Consider the following 14624-nt stretch of genomic DNA (forward strand, 5'->3'; position numbering starts at 1 on the left):
TTAGTATATACAAAGCAAGTTTGGAACATCTTTTTTTGACTGAAATGATTTTTCAGTCAAAAAAATTAAATTTAATATCTCTTTAACTTTCTTTTTCCTTATTATAAAATAATTGTTATTTTATGACATGGATTCAAAAAAAAAAAAGGAAAAAAAAATAATCGATTTCTCTATGTTGACTTGTTACAATTGTGGTTTGTTTTTTTTCTCTCCTTTTTATTATTATTATTATCATTATTTAATTTTGATTACATTGTTTTATAATTTTTTATTATCCTCAATACAAAAAAAACATAATAGGTATATGATTTAAGTAATAAAATCAACACAAAAAAGGACAACATTTCTGGTAGGAAATTCTTGTTTTTTTGATTCAGGCAAAAAAAAAATAAAATAAAAAATATAATATTATATTATATTTTTTTATTTTTTATCATTATTTACAGTTTTATATTATTATTATTATTATTATAAAAAAAAATATAATAAATATGTTGTTACACATTTTATGTACGATATTTGAGTTTTTTTTTTATTATTATATATAAAATTTGTTTGTTTGTATATACAATATATGTATATAAATATATAATTTTATAAAAATATATAAATCTGTGGGTATTAAAACCCTTGGAACTTTAAAAATGCTGGATCTGAGCTGTAACACCTTTTTTCTTATAAAATTTATCTTACGGATATAAAAACAAGATGAAAACAAAAAAAAAAAATATAACAAAAATACAAAAGAAAAACAAGAGCATGAAACAGAAGACAAAATACCATTAATTAATTAGAGCATAAATTTAACATAAAAATTTCTCCAAACAGTTTCAGTTTACATAACGTACCGATTAAAAAATACAAAAGTAAGTATAATAATAAAATAATAATAATAAGAAGAAGAAGAAAAAAACCAAAAATAAATAATATTAAAAAGAACTACTTAAATAAACCACTAAAAATACTCACAAACATATATATTATATATGTATGTAAAATATACTTGTATATGAATACATACATTGTTTTTAAGATAAGTGTATATGTTCATGAACCACAATCTTAAATTACGGCCAAAAACTAATTTGGCAATCAAAAATGGAGTAAAGTTTTTAAAGTTAACAAGGAATAATAACTTATTTTTGTTTTTTTTTTATTATTTTGTTTTTGTTTTTTTTTTTTTTTTTTTGGTTTCGTGGAATAACAAGAAAACCATATTATAATGAAATGAAATGCACTAAAATGATTTTTTATGTGGATCATTAAAAAGTGCAAAAATTTACTTTTATGTAAATAACCGGCTTTTTTATTCGAATTTTCATTTTTTAATATATGTATATATATCATATAATATGCAAGCAAAATTATATTATATTCATATACAGTATAACCCGGTTAAATGAAATTAATTTTATTATTCATATTGTTCCTTATAAACGAAACAATTTTTCCTTTAAAAAATGGTTAATCTTAAAGAATATTTATTTATTTTTTTTTTTGTATAAAAAATTTAAAATTATTTTAAAATATCACAATTATTATTATGACACATTGGACCTATTTACACCATGTATGCAATGAGTGTATGGACATAGCATCAACTTCAAGATTCTTTGAGTTTTTGAAAATTCAATTCGAACTTTTCTAGTTGTAAATACTTATATGCAGTGTTTTATATATAATAAGATATGAAAACGTAGCGGACAAAGAGGTTAACTAACATTTTGACGAAAATTAAGCTGTCCGGATAGAACATCATTAAATTTCATATATTTTCAATTGTGATTAATCTTATAGCTAGAAATTTGATAGAAGACAAGATTAACAGTGCATATAGGAGTTAAGTAGCAAAAAAATTAATAGTTTTACAATTTGTTAATGGAAAAAATGTTAAGATATAAATTTAAGTTAAGCACCTTGTCCACTTACCGCTTCGTATGCCAAGAAAGTATTTTGGAAAATTAAGTCATGACTTGGCATAGTGTTTTTATAAATCAAGTACTGCCCAATTAGTCATTTAAGAAATATAAAAAAAAATTGTCAAAGTTGTAATGTTTTTTAAATAAACTTTTCTGATTTTAAAAGACTACTACGAGTACTAATTCAGATTTTTTCTTAGTACTTAAAATGAGAAATTTTTCATATCCTCTCTCGTATAAATTTATTTTATTCAAACTCTCAAAGCATTCATGCATGTGTCAACAAAGCACTTTTATATCAAAAAATAAAATAATGTGGAAAAAAATAAAAAATATATACAGATGATTTTTTAATTTGCAAATTATTTAATAAAATTGTGTCACATCTATTCACATTTAAAATACATACACATTTACATATTATTATTAAAATCTATTGTGAATTTTATTTCATTTTATTTTAATTCGATTTTTCTTCAGGCTTATACAAGGGTGAATTTTTATATTATGTCAAAATTTTTATTATTCACAATATTTGGTGTTTTTAAGACATTTTTTTCTTATATATAAAAATACTTTTTTTAAAGAGTTTGAAATTTTTTTAGAAAAAATTATGAATGCATGCAAAAAGAGCGCATTAATTGTTGATTGTAGGGTTCCTTTATATATAAATCGTTCTTATAAACGGGTTATACTGTATATATCAATAACATTTTATGTACACACAGATAATTTTTTCATTATTTTATTATATTGTCATTATATATAGTTCATTGTTGTTATACCGCATGATACCCTCTTCAAAAGCCAATTTATACACATAACAAAAAAAAAAATTATTTAATGATTATTTTGACACAATTTTTACTGAAATCAATTTCAATTAGCAACGATATATTAAATTCCTATTACAATTATGTATAAAAGTTATATAAAATTTAATGGTTTTTAAAGTTTTAAATTAAACAATCATTCATTCTTTATATTATATTTGTATGTAGGTACATTGCATATATTAAATATTAATCTTATACGTCAATAAAACTTATGCATATACATATATATGTATATAGAATATAATAAGAAAAACTAATTATATATTAACAAAATTAACTATAACCAAACAGGATATAATTTTATATATACTTAAATATATAAGAATGCCATTTAATAAATGAAAAATTTTTCAAAATTAATCCGTATACAAATATGTGTTATATTGTATACATGTACATATACATACTTATATAAGAACTCAGAAAATATGATGAGCGGAATAAAATTTTAAATATATTATGCATACTTATAATAATTAAATGAACAGTGCAAGACAATATATGTATAATAAATGCAATTAACTGAATATCTTTCCACAAAAATGAATTTATTAGACAGCAGAAATAATTTTTAATTACTTTTTTCTTTAATATGTAGACCTGTAAAACATTTTTTAATGGTGAACGTCCTGTAATCAAAATATTAGGTTACCAATACCTAGTGCTGGTGATTCGCGTTTAATTACAGTTTTTCACTAAAATATTATAACAGAACAGAAATTAAATTTTTTTTTTTAATAGAATTTTTATAATTTTAAATCAGCTTATTAATTCTGTTATAGAATTTTAATAATTTTAAATCAGCAGCTTATGATAAAAAAAATTACCGTATAGGTTCTTCCATTCCATTAAAATATTAAATCATTTATTTGTATACATATATGTATATACATTTAGAATTTATTATGTATGTACTATATTGTTTTGCAAGTTGTAAATGTATTGTTAGATAGAAAATATCAACTAAAGTTGTTAAATATTAAATTATATATCACATTTCTCTCACTTTTGACATTTATATCAATATAGTACATACTATAAAAAAAAACTCACATATGAACAACGTGATCGAGTTTTTATAATATACATATAATTGTTTGTATTAGCGCAAAATTATGTTCAACGATAAGGTTCACATTTACTTTAACCGGGATTTTAATAATTAAAATTAAGTCATATGTAGTGGATACTATTACTCTATACAAGAGACTCCATTACGTTCAGAAAAATACAGTACTTGTTTCATATTTAAGACATCACTACAAAATGTAGCTGGAAAACGCATTATGATCAATTAAGATTTTAAAATTCTTATCATAATGATCAATGAAAAAAAAATTTTCATGACAGATACCATTATTTACCATTTACATTAACCGGCACGTACTAACCATACGTTAATTGGGAGTTATGCCAATTGACTTCAAAAATAGATTTACTACTTTTTTTATCATTTCTTATACCGCGTAAAATTAAGCCCATAAACGTCTTAAAGGTTAAAATTATTCGCCTACAGTTCGCAATTACTTCTTATTCACAATGATAAGAAAATATCTCTTATACCTGCACCTAAGTATATGATATTCCATAAACAATAAATAGAGATTCAAACTAATATTCTAAAATAAGCCCCCAAATTTTAATATGTCGTAAAGGTTATTTATAATAAAATTTTCTACATTTAATATTACAGCATATTTTTTTTAATATTTTTCAAATAAATATCTTAAGCTGAACATTAAATTTCAGTAAGTTTATCCACACGATGTCTAAGAAAAAAAATACGTATGTTATCATAAATTTATGAAAATGAGCAATATAACATATATATATATGCATATACATACATATATACGCACTAAATTGCACATGTATTTTTTATATACTTAAAATAAATTTATATTTTACATTGATTCAATCGCATTTTATATAACATTATGTTTATTTTATTAAAACAACAAAAGCTCGTTTCAAAAGAAGAAAAAAACGATCACATAACAAAAATTCCAATAAAATATTTTCTTATCAAGACTCATTGACACATATATGGGCATATATAAAACACATACGCATACTTATCTAACTACATATGTGAATAATAAAAGAATGTTAAGCGTTTTGATTATTCAAATTTTATCATTAGTAAGTCAATAATAATTTTCAATAATATACAAATATTTTTGATACTTAATTACATAATATGTAGGTATTTATTATGATTCATAAAGAAAACCGGTAAAAATATTGTACCGTCCAAGCAATAAGTTGATAAGAAGTTGGAAAATACAAATTTTTAGTAGAGTCCGCAAATTTGAAAATTTCTTGTAAATTAAAAATTATTTATCATACATGCTAGGATATTAAACATAAAATGAAAACTTTTTTATTGAACAGAATCAAGGAAAAGAAATACCTTAATTAATTAAAAAATTTGGTAGCATTCCGAGGTCCGGAAAACGTTTTAGTGTTATGTAACGCGAACGTATCTACATATTATGTGATATTTCGATTTCAAATCACAAAAATTTCAATGAAATTAATTTACATTTTTAATTACAGACTGGCATAACATTTTTCAAAAATATTGGCAACTACATTTACAGAATTACGACTTACAAGCAATAAAGTAAGAACTTCAATTACATAAAACAATAATACTAAAGATCCAAGAGAAAAGTTGGTAACGCTACGTATATTAATCAATTTAATTGGTTTAAATGTCTTTATTTGAAATTTTCTTAAAATGCCATAATGTTATAAGAATGTCATAACTTGATCGATATTTTTATTTCGAATAGCTTAATCCAAAAATGAATGTCGCGTATAAAATATAAGTGACTCGAGTTTATAATTTATCCATAAAGTGACAGATTTACTATTCTACTATAGACGCGCATCTCACTATTTATCTTAAAGGATTTGTTAGAAATATGTATAATTTTGCTAATTAATATTGCTATTAAAATATCTTATTAGTGCTGTTGTTACTATTTTTTTAACGGCAGTAAATTTGTTGAAAACATACATGAAAATAAATTGGAATACAAAAACCAATGAAAACTCGAAGATCTCTTTCTTTTCCCGATTCACTATTTGTTATTTATACTTTTGTCTTTATTAAAAAAAACAATTTTCTAACTATTTCAAAACAAACAAAAAATTGAGTCTCGGTTCTTCTATCACCTCACATTTTGAATCTAGTACTCGTACAATGTCCGAAAAAATCAACATGTCTAGTGAAATATGGCTCATTGTATATTATGCATACATCTAAAATTATTACATGTCTTTATGAAAAATCAAATTGTTAATAAAAGAAATAACTTTACTCCATATGGTAACAGTCATCTAATTATTTTAAATTACATAATATGAGTGTTACCATTTTCTTTTAATATAAAGTGAAATTTATAATTTTTTTTTCAATGAATACATAAAATAAATACTCGTAATCAATAAATTTTTAATTATATTAAATATAGAAATTATGTTGACCTTCATCATAACTAAATACATATATTGCATTATATTAAAATGCTTATTTACGCATCAGGAAATCAATTAATCAATCCTCATGAGAGTACATCGTAAAATAATTACAACAATTAAAAATTTTACAAGAAGAGAACAATAAAGTTAAGAAAAAATTATGACGCAAAAATATAATAATAAAATAATATGAAATGAAATAATTACATTTAAAAGTAAGCAATAATAAAAAAATTTTTAAAATACTTTATACTTTTTATTGTTATTTAATGACGCATGCACTCATCTAACTTTTCTTTTAACACGATGTTCTACCTATACAATTTTCTTTTATCCATAATAAATCATTTCTTATTATAACAACACTGCTTAAAATTACACAAGCATATTACACTTAAAAAGAATTAATTCTCTAAGTGTTATACCAGACTATATAACATATAGATAATATGTTTAATTTATGCTTCTACACATTAAATAATTTTAATCTTGTTATTTTCATTCAACTATGACTAAAAGAATTTTAGAAATTTTAAGAATTTTTTACATTATTACAAATAAATTATTTCATTTTTATAACAGAATAATAATAATAATGAAGTTATGGCGTGGTGAATTAATATATTAGTTTATTTCATATATGCATACCTAATGTTATACTAAAGTTTAAAACTTAATTCTAAATAACTTAAACATAATTAGTTGAAAAATTTTAATTTCTCATAATTTTTATAAAATAAACTCAGATAAAATGAATATTTTAATTTATTTTTTTTTTAAATTTATAAATAAGCACATTTCATTTTAATATTTTACTTTATTAAAAAATTTGTTCTTTATTAAATCAATCTTTATATTAATGTAATTGAGTTCACAAATATTGCATATTCGTTGGAGGAGTGAAAAATTTAATGAAATATTTTGATAATGAAGGAATTAGCAAGACTAATGAAAACATAAAACACAATATACAAAATTATTTACGTAATATTCAATGACAATTTACCGAAAGCAAAAATTGTCAATCAGTTTTGCCTTTTATAAAAATTTAATAAATACTTCAATGCCAAAGCAAATTGTAAAAATTTGAGCTAGTTTCGGAAGATAATAACTTTTCATAAAATATAGAAATTATGTGATTGGAAAAGTAATCTTGTCAAATTTACATTTATCGTTCATATTATTAAAATTAATAATAGGAATCTAGAAGCTTGTACGTAATTTCAAAAGTATTTAAAATCATAGTTTGCAAAAGAAATGGCACTTGTAGGATCATAGCCTCTTTGACTTTAAAATGCTTAATAAAAATTTTGTTTGAGTGAAATTAATTTTGAATTAAATTTATTTTATTTGTATAATATTAGTTTCCTATTTTAAAATTTGTAGAATCTTTTGTTAATAAACGGACAAAGATATAGATAAATGAACAGATTTCTCGAGTTAAAAATTTCATGGAAATATGCTAAATGAAAAAAATTAAATTAATATATTAAAGTAGGACAAGACAGCATGAATTCACCTATTTTAAGTAAACCCCAGAAGTTAGACAAAATATACTGTTACTGTAACAAATACAAAACTAAATCTGGTAAAATCTCTAAGTGGATACATATAGCATTTATATACATATAACCATATATTACATACATAATTGAAATACTGAATCCCAACAATAAATTACATTATACGACATATAATAAGAGCAAATTATGCGTGAAAAACTAAACCATGTGCAAGTAAATACAAAGCTACTTATAACAATTTACTCTAAAATTTTTCTATTCGGAAAAATGATAAAAATAATGAAAATCTGCCATTGGAAACGTATGAATATTCTGTGAAACCAGTTAAAAGTAGAAATAAGAATTTGAAGTTGTAATATGAATTCGTTTACAAAATATTTCACCATGTTCAGATCTCCAGTGTTAAATCTTAAAAAAAAGATATTGAAATAGAATTTATGAGCTAGCCTAATTCAATTGTTCTGCTTCAAATAAATAGATTAAAAAATATTATTCATATTGTTCATTGTCTTCAATAGAAATTATTAACAATGTTGTAAGGTATTGGTTATTACAATAACCAAAGCTTTAAGTTTCTATACTAATTAACTTATTACTAATAAGTCAATTAAAGTTTTAATTGTTATATACTTATAAATTGGTATATACTAATACTAATACATACCCTGTATAAAGTTCATATGTATAAAGTTCGTATGTATATATATATATATAAATTTTATATCCAAATACTTTAAGTACAGAGTTAGAAACAAACAATCCAAAATTTAAATTGGTATACAGTCAACTTGCAAAATTTAAAAATTAAATCAGCGCAACAATTCAATTTAACAATAGTATCAACTGACAGAGTCAATTATGAATCATAAATCGAATTAATAGATGCATTATCGAATTTATCCGCATATTTGAGTCATTTTCATCGAATGAAAATCAAATAAATTTAATAATTTATTAAAAAAAAAAATGTACATTACGAAAAATATATTCGGATGATTAATAATTCAATAAAAAGCTAAAGATTTTTAAATTGGTTCATATATATTTTTTTTTCAATTTAATTTTTTCATGAAATAATTTTAAATTTATTACTAATTTATTTTAATTCAGTTTTTCATCTAATTCCTGTACTCAATAATTCATAAAAAATTTTAATTGAAATGAAAATTTTTGCAATACGAGTATTTTTATTTTAATAAAAAAAACCAAAATGAATTAAAAGTAGAACTTATTACACACACATGTATACGAAATTTATGCATAAATTATACATAAATAAATATTAAATAGAAAACACATTAATTATCAATCATTTTTAATTTGTTTTAAAAAATCAATTAATGATGACGTTAAAGATATAATATTATTTTTGCTTTATGTCATAAAAATTAATAATTATAATTATTAAAAGTTTAAATCTATTTGCAGAATGCAAGCAAATCTATGACTTTTTTTTGTCAAAAATGTATACCCCACCGACAGTAGGTGCTTGACTCCTACTCCAAACCGACTCCAATTTCATAGTTGCATTCATTTTTCTGCCAATTTACTGATTGTCGTACCAATAATTGTCTAGTCAAATTTTTTTTCAAAATTCCAAATAATCAGAAATGAAACGTTCTTCTTGTTTAAACGATGTTATTGTCAAATCGTATTTTAAAATGGAAAATATAGCACGAAAGAAAAGAATAGGAAAATATTTTACCCTTTTATAGATATTATAACAGCTATATTTGAATACTAAATTTGTATATATTCCACTGTGGAATAGTAAATCTATATCTATAGTGATTCGAAAATTAAATAGAGAATCAAACACCACAAAAATTGACCATATTTTAAAATCCGCAAAAGAAGTATATTCTTAACTTCTTCCTCCATATTCCCTAAATTATTTATATTATGTAGCATATTAAACTGAGATATAACAGAAAATTATATTATTTAGATTCATAATACAAAAATCGTAAAAAAATTAATTTAAAAGAAAATTTAATGGTCTATTAAATATTTTTTTTTAAACATTACATATAAATTATTTAATATATATATGTATAGTAACATGATTATATTAAAACATTAACATTTTTATTGAAGGATTTTCAAAATAAAAATTAAAATTAATTGTTAATATTACAAAATACATGTGTATATGAAACTGGTAAAGTAAATTTATATTTTAATTAAATTTTCCTATACATACTAAAAAATTTAACTCCGGTCTACCTTATAATATAAAGTTCATAACACCTGATTTCATTTAAAAATTTCTTATAAACTATATAAAACCTTACAAAATCATTTATAATTATAAAACTAAATACATAAATCAACATCGTATTTAAATTTTAAGTTTAAAAACCTAAAAATAAACATACAAAAAATATATAATATACATATATACATATATGAATAGTGTTATACGTAAAATAATACATGCATATGTATATAAGAGTCAAAAAAATTCATACCGGCTTAGACATGTTGTGAACTAAAATAACGTTGAAAACTTTTAAATTAAAAATGGTGATTTTATTGAAAAATTAAATTTAAATTAATTAAGTTTTTTGATAAATTTTATAAAAGAGAATAATAAATTGTTAAAGCAAATATCCCGTAAATAACTCAACTGTAATATTTCAATTGTGGATAATCTGTTTACTCTTAGGATCATGGTTTTGTTTTAAGAAATACTTTTTTTCTAAAAATGTTAGTGAACGCTATTAAAAACACAAAAATAAAAATTAATTTAAATCGATATTAGAGTTAATTTAAAGTTTAGTTCTTTCAAATACAGCAAAATCTTTGATTAAATTTGAGTCTGATAAAAGTCTAATGAAAATTAACAAACGCTTTTTAAAGAATACTCTAAACGGGCAAACTTTTCCCAAAAATATAAAAACCCTTTCTTAATTTTAGTAATGTTTCTTTTGTTCCTCTACATGCTTTCAAAAAATCAAAAATTTTTGATTTTACGAAGATATTCCATTACATGTTTCATTATTTGTGCCAAAGGAATTATACTGCGAAAAAAAATTTAGAGACAGTAAAATATGTATTTTAAAAAATGGTAAAATGTCATCGATTAATTAATAAAATAATGATTAAATTTTAGAGAGAATTTTTCGAAATATATAAAACTTCGAAGTATTTATGGAAAACTAAAATAAACTGCTACATGAATAATAAAATTCCTCGTTTGGACCTTAAGATATGTTTAGCATCAATCCTTTGGCAATATTTTATTCAATACATTAATCGTCAATTAGATTTGTTGTAGATTTTGTTAACCATATTTTTTAACGAAATCAAATAGAAAAAGGCGAGACATACGAGTAACATCCTAAAATTTAATTCTTATTAGATTTTAAATTACATGTGGACTAAATTTATTAACAGTATAACAGATATTACGTATATGTACATACTAATAAACGGGATGTAATTGGCAGAAAATTGAAATGTAATTAAATTCTAATATTAAATTCTATTATTTTTATTATTTAAGAATCAGGTTAATTCTATTATTTAAATGTACTATTCCGAAATGATTATAATAATTTTAAAGTAATATCCGTTAGAGAGTATAAGAGTATAAAATTTTAAATTCCTAATAGTATAATATAAATTAATTATAGGAAATAAGATCCAGATTAAAATACATTATGTTAAATTAAATACAAATTCACTATATATATATACATATATATAGAAAAAATTATAACAAATTAAATAAAATAAATTCCAATATATACATTCATATTTCAATATATACTAGTTCTCATAAAATGTAAGAAGCGTATAACACATTTTTTTTTTTAATTTAACTTATTGAAATTGAATACTTATTCCTCATATTAAATGTATTTTACGTTTCGTAAAATTTTCAAAATTATCTATACCAAAAAGTCTTACTTAACTTAAATATTATGTATGTATGCATGTATGTAATATAGGTAAAATACATATTAAAAAATTCTTTATCCTCCACTTTTGAAAAATCTATATATAAAACACATATTATTAGAAATAAACCGCGAATATTTTTTCTATATTTATGTTTGTGTATAATGTAATATATTAGTAAATATACATACATATAAGATTATATTTTGTGTTCGAAATTGATCTTGATCAAATGTCTCAAAATAAAATTGCCAATAGCTATATAAGATTATAATGTTATACACATTGGAACTACAAAGCCAAATGCATAGATAGATTTTTTCTTCTACTTTTATACATGTATATACATATATACGAATATATTAAATTTTTGTACATATAAACGTATATAAATAGATATTATGTATATATAATAAATTTATATCAGTATATAATTTATGTATATGTATGTATAACAACACTGTTAAAGTGGAAAAATAAAAGTAAATAAATAAAATTTTAGCAAATTCATAACGAACTCGTTGAACCAGTTTGAGTTTTTGTGATATATTTCACATGCCTAGTTTGAACTTTTATTACTTTTTGTTGTTATTTTTCTTGTGCTTTTTTATTTTTTACTATAAAATTGTTATACTGTATTTTTTTTTTAATTTTTTATTTTTCACTTTAATTTTATTTTTTTATTTTTTTCTTATTTTTTTTTTTGTATTTAATATATACAGACAAAAAAAAAATCTAGGTGCACCCACCAACTCTGATATTTTTTTTTTTTAAATTTAACCTATTTTATTAGTATTAGAGTAAAGCTTTTCGATTAATTTCTTGCTTTTTGTTTTTATTGACTGTTTGAGTCAAAACGTTATATTGCAACGTTGACTTATCTTTTTTAATTTTTTATTTTTTATTTTGTTTTTGTTTCTCTCTTGTATTTATAACATAATTATACACGTGATTTTATTTTTAAAATAAAATACCTGTAAGAAGAAATTCTACTAAGTAGGTATACTAAACAAAAAAAAAATTATTATATAAACAGCTAAATAATCAGACAGCGTATAATATTCTAAATTTAAAGAGCACCACCTAGCGAACTCAAAACAATGCATATTACTCGTATATTACGTATATGTATATTGGGTATGAATAATGTGTAATATAATTCTGAGTTTTGGAATTATTTTTTGATATGCAAATCTTAAAGATTTTGTTGTACATTCTGTTTCAATACACCGAGAACAAAATCATTAACATTTACGTATATAACAGTTAAAATGTTAAATTAAAAATAGCATGCTTCTTTCAAAAATTATATAATAAAAATATGATTTTGTATGCCAGTCAGTTATTCTTTTGAAACAAAATTTACTATTTTCATGTTCTTTATGTCCGCCCGTACGTTCGTGGAAAACTCTACACCCTTTAAGATATAAAAACTGACATTTCATATAAAAATATAGCTTTCCACAAAAATTTCTTTCTTTAGACGAAAATTTTTATTAGCCTCCAACCATTAAAAGAATTTTTAGCGTCATTTTTCACCAATGAAAAAATAAAAAAAAAAAACAGATTCTTAGAATTTAAGTTTTAGTCAAGCGAAATAATGATATATTGAAATATATTAACGCAGATGCACATTATTTTCCACACTATTTAAGCTGTCATAATTTTTGTGATTGCAGACTTGATTTTTTTTTTTAAATTTCAACAATTCATTAATGATTTAAAAGCATTTTTGCAAAATGTCATGAATCCCAACAATTTATGACGCCAATACTTTATTTTGTCAAAAATTTACAAAAGTCATAAATTCCAGTTTTAGGAGGGTGGCGCATGTGATAGTCAATTTTTGAATTTTTTGCATTTTTTCTGTAAAGAAAATTTTTTAGAGTGAAATTTTTTAAGAGTGTTTTAATTACCTATGACTATCATTTGAAAATGAAAGCGATAGATGTGATTGACATGACTGAGTCAGTTTTATAAAATTCGGGATATTAACAAATCCTTATCGTATATTTGGTACAAATAATTTGATAGTCGCTTTCAATTGCAATTTCTTGAATTGTTGCATGTTTAACTATTGTATTTTAAATAAATCAAAATTAAAGAGAAACATTTTTTATTATTACGTTTATCACAAAAAAAAAATTTAAAAATTAAAAGTAATTTCTTGAGAGAAAAAAAAAAACAAATAGTTTTGTATAACACTATAGATCAGGTATTAATGTTGGTATGTATATGTGATAAATAAATCGTGTAATATTCAATAAAATCTTAATTACCTGGAAAATATTTTGAAAAAAAAAAAAAATTTAGCAAGATATTTGCGAATTTTAAAATTTTTATTAATTTTTTTGAAAACAGTTACAAATAAAAAATTTCTTAAATTGAACATTTTTTTTTCCGTTTTGTTAATTTTATTTTTTTTACTATTTTTATTATTTTATTTCATGATAAATACAAATTCCAAGTATTTCGTATACAAATAATAAATTAAATTAATATAAATGAAATAATGAACAAAAAAAAAATGGAAAAATTCCGTCATGCTTGAAGGGGAATATGTTATTTATTAATAATTTTTTTTTTTTTTAAATTTCAACATCATTATGTATGTAGCACATTTGGATTCATATACATATGTACATATATACAAAAATATTTTAACATCATTGATTTTTTTTTATTTTCGAAGTAAAATTTAAAAGAACAATAAAAATGTATTAAGAAAATAAATTAAAAAACAAAAAATATTTTCTCAAGAATTAAAATATTTAAAGAAAAAATCATGAAAAATTAATAACGTGCAACCATCAGATCACAATAATTACTGTAAAATTGTCATATACAGTAGGATTCAATGATTCGTCAATTTATTAGTTTTGTATCGAACTCATATACATTATGCGTGCATGTATTTTATATGAAAATGTGAATTACACTCTTTTTCTATA

The sequence above is a fragment of the Condylostylus longicornis genome, unplaced genomic scaffold (assembly GCF_029603195.1).
Source record: "Condylostylus longicornis isolate FDR11 unplaced genomic scaffold, ASM2960319v2 ptg000040l, whole genome shotgun sequence".
Taxonomy (NCBI): domain Eukaryota; kingdom Metazoa; phylum Arthropoda; class Insecta; order Diptera; family Dolichopodidae; genus Condylostylus; species Condylostylus longicornis.